At 44.4% G+C, this 13,914-nt stretch overlaps 1 protein-coding gene across 2 annotated transcripts in view; it reads right to left on the minus strand.

Annotated features, from left to right (window-relative positions):
• Window positions 1–4,733, minus strand: part of LOC127009055 (slowpoke-binding protein-like) — a 111,144-nt gene extending 106,411 nt beyond the window's left edge. The window contains exon 1 of one of the 2 annotated variants that reach the window (XM_050881754.1): window positions 4,699–4,733. The gene's annotated coding sequence lies outside the window, so the exon portion shown is untranslated. Of the gene's footprint in view, window positions 1–4,694 lie in introns of both variants that reach the window. The other variant, XM_050881753.1, reaches the window with a different exon arrangement.
• Window positions 4,734–13,914: the final 9,181 nt, after the last annotated feature.

Here is a 13,914-nt window from a genome sequence, read left to right on the forward strand (position 1 = left end):
TAAATGACAGTAGGAAGATGAGGAAGTATGGGGTAGGGATGAGGGGGAGAATTCCAGACAGAAGGGAAAGGGATGGAGGTCAAGGTGGTGGGTTAGATGGAGATGTGGGTGGTGTAAGAGTGGCAGGGAAAGGAGGACGGAGTGAAAATGGGGTGACGGGGGCTTAAGGGTGGTAGGGTAAGTGGGGTGAAGCCAAAGAGGGTGAGTGTTAGGGGAGAGGGAGACAGTGGTTGGCATGGAGGAGCTTTGAACGTAAACGGATAAAGGCGGACGAAGGGCAGTTGAATGCTGACACAGGTGACATACGTGTACGAACACCCACGACTGCACAACGATAGTAGGCCTTACACGTGCGGCCCAGAGAGTATCCACACCCACACCCGCAAACACACACACACACACACACACACACACACACTGTTAGTTCATTTAAACTCATGGTATTTGTAAAAGGAATGGCCATGTATTTTAGAATCAAACCAGGCAGTTCCAAATCAATCGTGTGAAATATTAGAACGGTGGCTTGAGAGTCTGGCATATAAATAGGAAAAGCCATAGGAATAATATGATATTTACTGAGGGGTAAATCTTTCTTAAAAAGGTTTGACACCAATATCATATGAGTGGCAACTCCTCTATACTTCTTTTTATAGCAGTGGCTATCGAGCTTTTTTATTTTCATTATTTTTTGCCCTTGAGCTGCTTCATTTACTGTAAAAAAAAAATCTTGTCGGTATCTTTAATAGAGCGCTATCAGGTGTTCCATTTTGATGTAACGGACTGTTTTATTTTTTGCCTATGATTTTTATTAATGACTTGAATCAGGATATAAGTAAATATTAGCAAGTTTGTGGATGATACTAAAGTCGGCAGGATGACCAGAACAGATAGAGACGCTGGGATATTGCAGGGTCAGTAAGCTTGACAAGGAAGTGGCAAATGGAGTTCAGTGTCAAATAAAATGTAGCCATCTGAGTGTAGGAACAAATAAGCCATCACATATTTAACCTTCACACGACTCTCTCCTTAGCGGGTCTAGCTGTGAAACCGATTTGGGCGTCAGCGCTGCTCTTCGTTCAAAAGCCCCCGATGAAGTAACTTCAAATTATATTTGTGAGGCATCATTATGCCATGCAGTTCAGGTCACCTTAATGGACATAAACATGGTGCAGAGGAGGATGGCTAAAATGATTCATGTCATAATATATTATAGAGCTAGACTTGAAAGTAATTAAATAATTTGGATTCTATTAAAAGGCGGAGGGGACGAGGACACTTCACTGAAGTTTATAAATGGATAAAAAGCTTTAAGAAGGGGGATAACAATAAGGTTCAAGCAGTAAAGGAGCAGGACACGACTCCAAGTAGTGCCTATAAGTTAGGTTCAGACTCATTAAAGGCACGGACAATAATTGATATACTAATAGAGCGACAGACAAGTGAAAAAGGCTTGGCAGTCATGAGGTAAGTGCCGATAAGATAGATGCCTTCAAAATAAGGTAAAGATACATAAAGGATGGGGAAGATCGGTGGTGTAGGTGCATTAGGCCTACAGGAGCTGCCTTTTTAAAACAACAGACATCTTGCTGACTCCTTACGCTCTTACGTACGGTAACACTCTCTTATGTAACACACGAAGCCAAAGACACACACACACACATACACACACACACACACACAAACACACACATACGCACATGAGTATATAGCAAACGGAGTCAATGACGATAAAAGTTAGATAACAGGAATAATTACAGCCTCCCCCTCGCCGGCAGGTTCTCAAGGCTCAGTAAGCAGCGTGGGGAAGGAGAGGAGGAGGGGCCACTTAGCGTGTATAATATAATGGCCGCAAATTATCAGCTCGGGTAATGTTAATTGATTGCGTACAGGTGAGGGTGCGGGTGAGGGTGGAAGCGAGAGGGGATGGTGAGGGGAAAAAGGGACGGGAGAAAAAAAAAGAGGGGAAGGTGATGTGCAGAGGGAGGAAGAAAGAAGGAAGGGGAATGAAAAAAAAGGGAGGGAATGTAAGGAGGAGAGAGAGGGAAAGAAGAAATAGGGGAATGTGAGGAGGAAAGGGAGGAAGAATGAGGGGAATGTGAGGAGAAAGGGAGGAGAAATAGATGCGAGGGGAGACGAGGGTATATTACATAATTTAAATGGGGAGAGTAAAGGTGTGAAGAGGAGGGTTAGATAAACAGCAATTAGGCGTAAAAGAACTATAAATAAAGGCGCGCGCACGAGAGAGAGAGAGAGAGAGAGAGAGAGAGAGAGAGAGAGAGAGAGAGATTTGTGAGGTAACTTATTCCACCTCTCTTCTCCTTTTCCAGTCTCCTCCTAATCCTCCTTTCCTTCTTCTTCCCCCACCCCATCCTCCTCCTCTTCCTCCTCCTCCTAGTCTTCCCTTCAACAGTAGCCATACAAGAGCGAGTGGCTTATGTCAAGGTGGAGGAAGGAAGGTGGAAGGGCGGGTGTGTACTTCGTGGAGACGCTGGCACACACACACACACACACACACACACACACACACACACACACGCACATACACACTCACCCATTGCAATAGTCGGTAAGGATCGATTCTCTCTCTCTCTCTCTCTCTCTCTCTCTCTCTCTCTCTCTTGATAATTTCTCTCTCTCTCTCTCACACACACACACACACACACACACACACACACACACGCACACACACACGCACACGCACACACACACACACACACACACACGCACACACACACACACACGGTCCCCTCTACCTTTGTATTATTTCTCTCTCTCTCTCTCTCTCTCTCTCTCTCTCTCTCTCTCTCTCTCTCTCTCTCTCTCTCTCTCTCTCTCTCTCTCTCTCTCTCCTATCGTGATTCTGAAGCATATTTCTACACATTTCTCCTTGACAATGTTCTTTTCTTAGTCTCCCATAAACACTGCTTCTTTTTAAGTTATCCTTTTCTATATGCCATTTCTTACTTCCTCTCATGTTCCTAGGTTAAGTATTTACATTGTTTATTTGAGTTCTACATTTGTTTTCTTTTCCTCATTCGACTACTTATTTATTTACCTCCTCGAAAAAGAAAAATCAATCCGGTAAAGCTTCGATCTCCGATGTGAATACTAAAATACACAACGAGCATGACACCTCCGAATGCAAAGTTGTTATCCTCTTCTTTCTCACTCCGGAACACTCTCTGGTGGGTGTTGTCTATTGCGGGGCAGTGTTATCGTAGTTTTTCCCTTTCCACCTCACATTGCCCTCTTTCCTTCTCTCCCTTTGCCCTCTACGTTCTCCTCTTTCTTCCTCCCTTTCCATCCCACATTCCTCTATATATCGAACGTGTTATTATTAGGCTTCAATTATGAGTATAAATAAGGCTGATCAAAAACCTTTACCTCTACTCTGAACATATTTGATTTCGGGATTTGGTAGATTTGTTGTTTATTCTTTTGTCTACCTTTACGTTTCCGACGAATTAAAAACGTCTGAATGCTAGAATGTTGATGTTACGTGCCAGAGAGTGAAGATTTTTTTTCCCCCTACGGTTTGAAGCTAAAATGAGCACACACAGTTATTTTCTAGGTCCCCTCGAGAAGTAGTACATACCGAGGCAGGTCGACCGTTTTATCAGTCACGTAGATAGCCAGGTTTTTAAGTCCATCTGATATCCTAGTTAATGATGTGTGTGTGTGTGTGTGTGTGTGTGTGTGTGTGTGTGTGTGTGTGTGTGTGTGTGTGTGTGTGTGTAGAAAGAGAGTAAATAAATAAAGGCGGCCCGCTAAGAATCACAGGCAGATATTCTCGCCTGACATTTCCGATCGTAGCACAAGAATCCATACACCTGTGACTCTCTCTCTCTCTCTCTCTCTCTCTCTCTCTCTCTCTCTCTCTCTCTCTCTCTCTCACACACGTCAACGGTCCACTTGTCTTCAGCGCCTTCAAGTTTTCCCGGAAGACTCTCCGTAGCACGCACGAAACCATTTACTCTCTCTCTCTCTCTCTCTCTCTCTCTCTCTCTCTCTCTCTCTCTCTCTCACCTTACCCGGCCCCTTTCCTTCCTCCACGTAGGGACCTTTCCTCCGCCCCTCCGCCCTTTCCTTCCTCACCCTCGCGCCCGTCATGCACGCCCCAAGAAGCTTCCTTAATTAACGAGTCGCGTCGGGCAAACTCACTTATAGGAGACTGAAGTTGCTTTCGTCATGTTGGGAGGACGGTATAATGGTTGTATTTTAATGTATGTATATGGAGGGAAAGAAACTAAGGGAGAAAGAGAGAATACAGCAGTGAGTTTCGTAATTTTGAAGTAGTTTTTTTTATGTATTAGCGGAGAGAAAATGATGAAGGAATTATAGCAGAAGACTAGAAGGACGGTAGTGAAAAGGCGATAATGTGGTCGAGATCGCAGACTAGGTTGACGATGACTAGATAAGATAAAATAGCAAAGAACACAAAGAAGAATCCATAACGACAGCAACAACCCATGGCCGGTCGCATACGCTTCACTTCACCCTCAGAATACTAACCCTGAGACAGACAAGACAGAAAACAAGTAGGGCACCAGAAACCAACAAAAAATCGCATCACAACGTTTGCTGTTATAACTTTTGACACAGTCTTCATCTCTCACTTCTCTCGGTATAAAAGTCTTCCTGTCGTGACCATCGTTCCACCTTAGGGCACGCCAAACACACACACGCGCACTCACTCACACAAACGCACAACAACACCTCGATCACTGCCGCTGTTACACTAGTGGGGACTCAGTCACTCACGACACACTACCACCACCACCACCACCGAGCTGGCCCCATCACCACGCATGCGCCCTCCACCCGTGACCACCATCACCTTGACTCACGTGGACCAGATGACACATGGAAGGACACCGAGGAAAGGGGGGACGATAAGAAAAGGCAAGATAGGGGAGGGAGAGAGGGAGTGGGTTTAAAATAAGGGGAAAGAAAAGACAGTGACGCATGACAAGACCGAGGAGTTGAGATAAAGTTTGAGGAATAGCTTGAGGAAAATGGGAGTGATAGGGATGATAAAGTGAAGGGAAGAGATAGGAAAGAAAGAAAACGTGAAAAAAAGGAGAATGGGAGAAGAACAGAGCCAAGGAATAAGAGAGAAAAGAAGAAAATAGAGGAAGTAGAGAAGAGGAGGAAAGGGTACGGAAAAGGAAGTGAAAATGAGGATATAAAGTTAGGAGAGAGGAAGAAAAGGGAAGAAAACAGAGAAAGGAGAGAAAAGAGGAAAACGGTAAGGAAAAAAGGCGTGGAAATAAAAAAGGACAAAGGGAAGGAGAAGAAACAGTAAAAAAAGACAAGTAAAGAGACGGTAGAGTAAAACAGGTCATAAGGCAAAGGTGTTACAAGGTCAGGCATGGAGGGAAGACCTGGAGAAGGGAGGGAAGGGAGGGAAAGGAGGGAGAGAACAGAGGGAGTGTTTGTAAAGGGGCGGTAGGAAGGACGTTGAGTGTTCTAGCGTGTGCCTTGTGGTGAATTTGCATGTGCGTAAGTAGGTGTGTGTGTGTGTGTGTGTGTGTGTGTGTGTGTGTGTGTGTGTGTGTGTGTGTGTGTGTGTGTGTGTGTGTGTGTGTGTGTGTGTGTGTGTGTGTGTGTGTGTGTGTGTGTGTGTGTGTGTGTGTGTGTGTGTGTGTGTGTGTGTGTGTGTGTGTGTGTGTGTGTGTCGATCGAAGGAGATAAATAAGAGAGCAAACAATAAACACCTCAATGCACGAACCGACCAATACTGCTGCAACTACTACTACTACCACTACCACTACTACTACTACTACTACTACTACTACTACTACTACTACTACTACTACTACTACTACCACTACTACTACTACTGCTACTACTTTTGAACGCTTCGCCCATGGCACCGTTAAATTTTCTTGGTGTACCGTAATGGTCAGGCCCTGCCCGTTATGACGCAGGCAAGTGTTTATAGTGACGCCATCTTATTTGGCTCTGGTGCTCCCCCCCCCCCCCCCACACACACACACACAGCTCATCTTTGATCTTCTTTTAGAGAGAATCTAGAACCCGGGTTGATAGGTGGTCTTCAGGACAGCATGTGGATAGTCTTAGGCCACTCGGCGGTGACTGAAAAATTGTCAGCTTGTTCGTTGTGGCGGGAGGGACGTGAACCTGCCTATTCCAGAACGCCGCTCCTGCACGCTGACCACTGAGCCTCCTCCTCCTCCTCCTCCTCCTCCAATAGAAAAAGGACAACGATAATTCTAATAACAACAATAACAATAACGTTGCTCATACACCTTCTAAAACCACCACCACCACAAAACCAACCTTACACTCCTTCAGTACCACGAAGAAATAAAACAAACATTAAACACACACACACACACACACACACACACACACACACACACACACACACACACACACACACACACACACACACACACACACACACACACACACACACACACACACACACACACACACACACACACACACACACACACACACCTGTCTACCTGTCGTCGATCGCCCCAGCCCTGGGCCTCACCATCGACCTTAAGTCAATTACGGGGAGGAGATGTAAGGTGAGGGAGGGACGGAGGAATGGAGGAGCAAGGGAGAGAGAGGGAGGTAAGGAGGAATGGAGGACTGAGGGGAGAGAGGAGGAGGTGAGGGAGGGAGGGAGAGAGGATAGGACAGAGGCGGAGAGATGGTTCGTAGGTGGATGAGAGAGATGGAAGGCTGGTAAGGAATAAATTATGTAAGAGAGAGAGAGAGAGAGAGAGAGAGATTACCCTCATTTTCTCTATTTCTCTCCCTCCGCCTTGATGTGTCCGCCAGGGGCACGTCCACTCGCGGCAGGAAGGCAATAACGGCACCGATGAGACGTAGCAGCGGCGTAATGAGCAGGGCGGCGATAATAGTGGACGGGGCAGGAACTATGAAGGACAGACACGAAGGTGCTATAATGCTTCAACGATAATGACCTCAAAGTGATGGTAATTAAAGGACGCCACACCATAAACAACAACAACAAAGACAACATACCGTAACAATATCACTACCACTACCACCATCCCTACCACCACCCCTTACTACTACTACTTCTATTACTACCACTATTACTACCACTACTATTACTGTTACTATTTACGATTCATTTCAGAAACCGTCTTTCAACCAATTAATGCCTGAATTGGGATACTAACTGATCTTACATTCACCTTGTTAAACGAATAACCATAAATTTTACTGTTGTCCTCGTCCTCGTCCTGCTCTCCCTTCCTTTCTTTATCTTCCTCCTCCATCCATTTTTCTTCTCCTTCCTTCCTTCCTTCCTTTCTGCCTCCCTTCGTCCTCCTCCTGGGTTTTTGTTTAATTTATCTCCCTCCACACGAAACCTTTGTTATATGTCAAAGCCGTGACGTTTTTTCTCTCTCATTCTGACGTCACAGTGCACTGGGGGCGCTGAGTGACGTCACGAGTCAGATGTTGCATGTTACAGTAGGCTCCCCTTCCCCTCCTCTCCCATCCCAACCTCCTCCATCCCGCCGCGAGGCCAAAGAAATCGACCCTGTGTTAGATGACAACCATTACTTTCCTTAGAAATCGAGGACGTATTTTTTGTGAAAAGGGTATTCAGAAAAATGCCTGCGTGCAATGGTTTTCGGCAGTAATAACTATAAAACTAAAACAAAGCTTTCACGTTTGTAGTAAGTTAGGTCGTCATAGAACTCTTCGTTCTCTCTAACTTGTACACTGACTCAGAGAGTTTCATCACTAATGATGTTAAAACACTTGTAGTAAAGCTTTCACGCTCTTGATATGTAGGTCGCATTGTTGCTGTTGTTTAAGAGGGACCATGGGCTCTTTTTTCGGGTGACGGCCCATGAAGAAGGCGGCGACAGACTGTCTCTATCGGCTTTGCCGACCAAGTTGGTCTTTCGAGAAGGACTGAAGTGTCTCCATATGTCGTATCTTTGATAAATATATATTTATGGTCAATAGGTATATAACATTTTTAGTAAGTAACTTTATCATTACGTCACAGTCGAAATAACAGTCATATGTGTAAGAAGCAAACAAAACTTTTAATATGTAGATCACATTTTCATAGGTAAGTCACATTTATAATAAGTGTCATATTTTGAAAAGAATCACATTGTTATATTTCAATAGATAAGCTAGCTCTAAACCTTTAATAGATAAGTCAGCCCTCCAGATATTCGTTTTCTCCGTTGCCTACTTCAAAGAAAACGTGTCTTTGAGGGTGACCCTAACATATTGGGAGGCGTAATTTATGCGTAAACACTACTTGTAGAGAGTTTTATCCTGTGCACACCTCATTTATATTCTAACCTTGGTGTTATGTTTAATGAAGGACACTTATTTTTAGGAGTCATCCTATTTTGATAAATAAGATGGATAAGATTGATAGGTAGATAGATAGCCTAAGTAGATCGATATCGATAGATATAGGAATAGCGAGTGTGCGTATACATTTATATAACGTCTTCCACAAGTAAATATCCGTTATAACAGAGACACGCCAGTCCTCGTTGACAGATCGACTTGATCGGCTCGACTGGCGTCAGCCTATAGTCTGTCTGTCGGCACCCTGCTGAAGGCCTTCATAAGTTGTCAAAGGCCCGTGCTCCCCCCTTTAAGGAGGGAGCAATCCTTAAACAACAACAACCGTGATAACTTAATCACAGGAAATACGTTATAATTCTGTCATAGAAAATGAACAAAATACATCTTTCACTAACATTCACCTTTGATAACCACTGGGTAACTGCTGCAGAAGAGAAGGCCAATGTGTTACTAAATGCCAACCAAGAGACAGAGACACGCCAGTTTTCGTCGACAGACCGATTTGGTTGGCTCGGCTGACGCCAGCCGATTGAGTCGGTCTGTCGGCACCAATGGTCGGCACCCTGCTACGGGCCGCCATTGGCAAAGCCCGTGCTCCCCCTTTCAGGAGGGAGAAAAGTTGAACAACAACAACACCCAAGATAACAGACAGCAATGAGACCCCGCAATCTATCCACAATCTATCCTGCCACCTAACGTTGGCGATGAATGGAATTAACCTTTATCAGTGGCATCTTTGCGCATAAGCAACATCGTTAAAACGTCATCATTTTCTTCTGTGCCATTCACTAAAACGACTGAAAGACGAATGGTTGGAGGAAGACTGATGTAACCTTGACCGAGCGAGGAAACCAACCTCCCCTCCTTCCCTCCCTCTACCCCCCCCTCTCATTCTATTTTTCTTCCCTTTTTTCCCCTACTCCTCCGTGGTGGCGTGTTGACGGAGAGGGATGTGGAGGCTAAAACAAACAGGATTCTCATAGAAACAACAGAAAAATGATGGACGAGGAAGTTTTTTGTTTTATACATGATGTGTTGGAAAGTCCGTGAATCAGTTTGTTCTGTCTGTCTGTGTCTGTCTGTGTCTGTCTCTGTCTGTCTCTGTCTGTCTCTGTCTGTCGGTCTCTCTCTCTCTCTCTCTCTCTCTCTCTCTCTCTCTCTCTCTCTCTCTCTCTCTCTCTCTCTCTCTCTCTCTCTCTCTCTCTCTCTCTCTCTCTCTCTCTCTCTCTCTCTCTCTCTTCTCTCCTCCTGCTCCTCTTCTTTCTCCTTCTTCTTGCCCTCCTCCTCCCCCTCATTCTTGTCCTCCTTTTCTTCAAGTAACGTGAATCACAAGTTCTTTGAGCCCCAAACCAACTTAATCACATAAAAAACCGGTCTGCTGATTCAATCGATGGGATCCAATACAGACATCGGCAAGATCATGTATATATATTTTTTGTGTGAACCGAGTCATTCGTTATTGGTAGTACAAACAAGGTCTAGAACTATTCCATTATTAGGACATGGAATAGCAAGCAACAGAAATAAATAATGACAGGACAAGGAAACATGGAATAGCAGGCAACAGAAATAATAGAAGACAGGAAAGAGAAAGAGAAGGAAACACAAGGAAACATGGAATAGCAGGCAGCAGAGATAAAGGAGGACAAGGAACTACAGCACGCAGCGTCATCACGAGCCAAGAGGACTTCTGCCATTCCATGTTTCCTTGCATATCATTTTTTTTCACTGTCCTGTCCTCCATTATTTCTGCTGCCTGCTATTCCATGTTTCCTTCTCTTTTTTTTCTGTCCTTCTTTATTTCCGTTGCCTGCTATTCAATGTTTCCTCGTGTTCTAACTCTTTCTCTCTTTCTCTTCCTTGTCCTCCTTTATCTCTGCTGCTTGCTATTCTATGTTTCCTTGTGTTTCCTTCTCTTTCTCTTTTCTGTCTTCCATTATATCTGCTGCCTGATATTCCATGTTTCCTTGTCCAATCATTCTTTATTTCTGTTGCTTGCTATTCTATGTTTCCTTGTGTTTCCTTCTTTCTCTCTTTCCTGTCTTCCATTATTTCTGCTGCCTGCTATTCCATGTTTCCTTGTGTTTCCTTCTCTTTCTCTTTCCTGTCTTCCATTATTTCTGCTGCCTGCTATTCCATGTTTCCTTATCCTGTCATTCTTTATTTCTGTTGCTTGTTATTCTACGTTTCCTTGTGTTTCTTTCTCTTTCCCTTTCTTGTCTTCCAGTATTTCTGTTGCCTGCTATTCCAGGTTTCCTTGTCGTGTCATTCTCTATTTCTGTTGCTTGCTATTCCATGTTTCCTTGTGTTTCCTTCTCTTTCTCTTTCCTGTCTTCCATTATTTCTGCTGCCTGCTATGGGGAACTTATTAAAAGGCACGGCCCACCAGATGTCTCTACTGGCAGTCGACCACCCGAGATTTTCCCTGAAAATATCTCTTAATTACCGTAAATCCCGCGCGTTCTTTCTTGGCAAACTATAAATACACATCAATACAGAAACTGATATTGTTTGTATAAAAAATGTAGTGGGTATGTTTCTTTCTCTACACAAGACGAAAATAATGACGATATGACGGTACTTGACAACTCGGGTGGAAAAAGCTGACTTAGAGAATCTTGGACGACACGTAAATTGTTTAATGGTAAGAAAATAATGTACAACTACTCCTGCTGTATAGATCTTTTCTGTATCTCGAATTTCATCCACTTTTTTCTCCTTTTACTTTCTTTTCTTTTTCTTTTTTCCTTTCTTTCCTTTTTTCTTTACCTCTTTCCTACTCTTTTTCTTTCTTTAATACTTTCTTTTCCTTTTTTCTTCCTTCCTTCTCTCTTTCTTTACTAGTGAAACCAAATTGTCGAGTCTGTTTTGGCGTTGGCTCCCACGGGTCCATTTCTCCCCTCTGCTCTGCCACACAGTCCCAACACCTATTTTTTCCTCTCATGTGTTACTTATAGCTTGTATATGAGAGGAAGAGATAGGTGTTGGGACTGTGTCAGAGAAGAGGGGAGGAAAGGACCCGCGGGAGCCAGCGCCAGACCGGCCTCGACATATTTGGAAGACTTATACTTTCTCTCTTTTTCTTCTTTCTCTTTCTTTTCTTCTTTCTGTTTTTCCTTCTTTCTCTTTCAACCTGTCTTTCTATATATGTCTTTCTTTCTTTCTTTCTTTCCTTCTCTCTCTACCTATCTATTTATCTGTCTATCTATCTATCTATCTTTTTCTTTCTCTGTCCTGATAAAAAAAAAAGACACTGTGCTAAAAGACTACAAAGAAGCCTTCCAGCCATAACCAAGGCCAGTTGTCCCCATCATGAACGCCTCAATACCCCACCGGACGCATAAATGGATCCCAGACTACGGATTAGGGGATTATAAACAGAAGGACTAATCAGGCAGATAATGGCCCACAAAGCCGGCTGAGAGGTGTTCCGGGGGAGTTTTTCCTTTCCTGAGCCTCATTTAAGGTGATGGATATGTGGAGGCAAGGTGGAGGTGGTGATGGATGTGTGGAAGGAATGGTGGAGGAAGGGGTGGGTGGCAAGAGGCTGTGGTGAAGGAGTGGATAAAAGCTGGAAGGCGTCGCAAGGCCTATGAGAGTGGAATGGACTGTAGAAGGGTGTTGGGGGAGGGGAGGAGAATGAGGATAAGTAGAGGCAAGTTATTGGAAGGGGGTGCGTGGTGAGATGCTGCGGTGAGGATGTAGAGAGCAGCTGGAGGGCGTCGAAGGGCCTATGAGAGAGGAATGGTCTGTGGAGGGGTGAGAAGGGAGGGAAGGAAGGGGGGAGAGGAGTGTAAGTTATGGGGTGATGTGGAGGAGACTTGGGAAAGAAAAAATGAAACCACGCCGTTCAGGTCTCTCTCTCTCTCTCTCTCTCTCTCTCTCTCTCTCTCTCTCTCTCTCTCTCTCTCTCTCTCTCTCTCTCTCTCTCTCTCTCTCTCTCTGAACAAGGTCGCCACAACAAGCTATTTTTGTATAATAAAAATTGACAGAATTTCCCTCAGGCATCTCGACCTTTGCTGCCTCGCTGGTGTGTGTGTGTGTGTGTGTGTGTGTGTGTGTGTGTGTGTGTGTGTGTGTGTGAGAGAGAGACAGAGACAGAGACAGACAGAGAGAGAGACACACACACACACACACACACACACACACACTCTGAAAGGCAAATTTCTAATCATCTCACCTTTCCGTCCCTCTTTCCCTTCTGCTACCTTTCCTTAACTCCATCCTTCTCTTTCTTCCTCCTCACCCAATCTCTGCAGCACCTGGTCTTTCTTGCTGTAACAATGCTATCAAAAGCTACACAGGACAAAGCATTTTCTCTCGGTTCCAAGGGTAACTCCCCCAATTAAGGTCTAGTTCTTCTCCTCGTCCCAGTCAGCCAATACGTAATCTTCAAAACACTTGCTTCGACCTGGGTGCAGCACAGACCTGCCGCCTTCCAAGACAGAGACGAAGACAAAGAAGTTTCGGACACATGATTAAGGGTTCAGAATGTTATTTGGGGCTTCAATTGGGTTATATTCTTAGCTGTGTGTGCTGTTGGGATGATAGTTACGTACACACATTTATTTATTTTTCTCCCTCTTTCTTTTATACATACATACGCACGCACATTTTCTTTTTCTTCTCTTTTCCTTTACTTCACATTTTCTTTCCTTCTCTTTTTCCTCCTTGCTCTTTGTTTTTCTTTCCTTCTCTTTTTCCTCCTTGCTCTTTGTTTGTTTGTTGCTCTCTCTCGCTCTCGCTCTCTCGCTCAATTTCTCACTCCTGCCCTCCCTCCATTTCACGAGTCAACACAAGCCTGGTAATGGTGCCTTCGGGATTCTCAGCCGCTTGGATAACGTTACTCACCACGCCCAACACTCACCTTTCCTTCCCATCCTCCCCTTCCCTCCCCTTCTCATTTCCATCCTCACCCCTCTCCAGCCCTCGACCCCTGATTCCATCCTTGCCTGGCCCGTCCCTCCGAGATTAATGGACCCTGGTATGAGAAGTGATACGTTATGGCGAGCTTACATCTTCATCATCTTCCACCTGCTCAAATATTTCGCTGTATCTTTTCAGTCTCATACATTTTCAGCCTGTCATACCTGCCGCCTCTCATCTCATCTAGTCGATCTCTCCTTGCGCCTACTTCTATCTCCATCTCTTTGCACCTACTCTATCCTTCCTTTCTCGTCCCTCTCCAGCCCTCAAAAAAATCATCCATGCTAGCCTGGTCTACCTCTCCTTAATTAAAGAATCTAGGTATGATAGTGTTACCTTTTCGCTCGGTTTATTCTCCATCTCCCTGCACCTACTCAAACATTTCGCTCTATCCTTTTGATATCTCACTACTCCATACCTGTCGCTATGTTAATGTGGTTCATTCTGCCATAATTAAAGAATCTAGGTGTGATAGTAATACCTTCAGGCTGGCTTGCATCCTCATCGCCTTGCACCTACTCCAATAATTCGCTCTCAGGAAGTGGGAAGGCAAACACTTGCTAACTTAACCTTAGGTTTATTAAATAAAAAATTAATAACACGGACATAACTCCTCCAACACGTACAGTAATCTAA

This window comes from Eriocheir sinensis, chromosome 39 (assembly GCF_024679095.1).
Source record: "Eriocheir sinensis breed Jianghai 21 chromosome 39, ASM2467909v1, whole genome shotgun sequence".
Lineage (NCBI taxonomy): Eukaryota > Metazoa > Arthropoda > Malacostraca > Decapoda > Varunidae > Eriocheir > Eriocheir sinensis.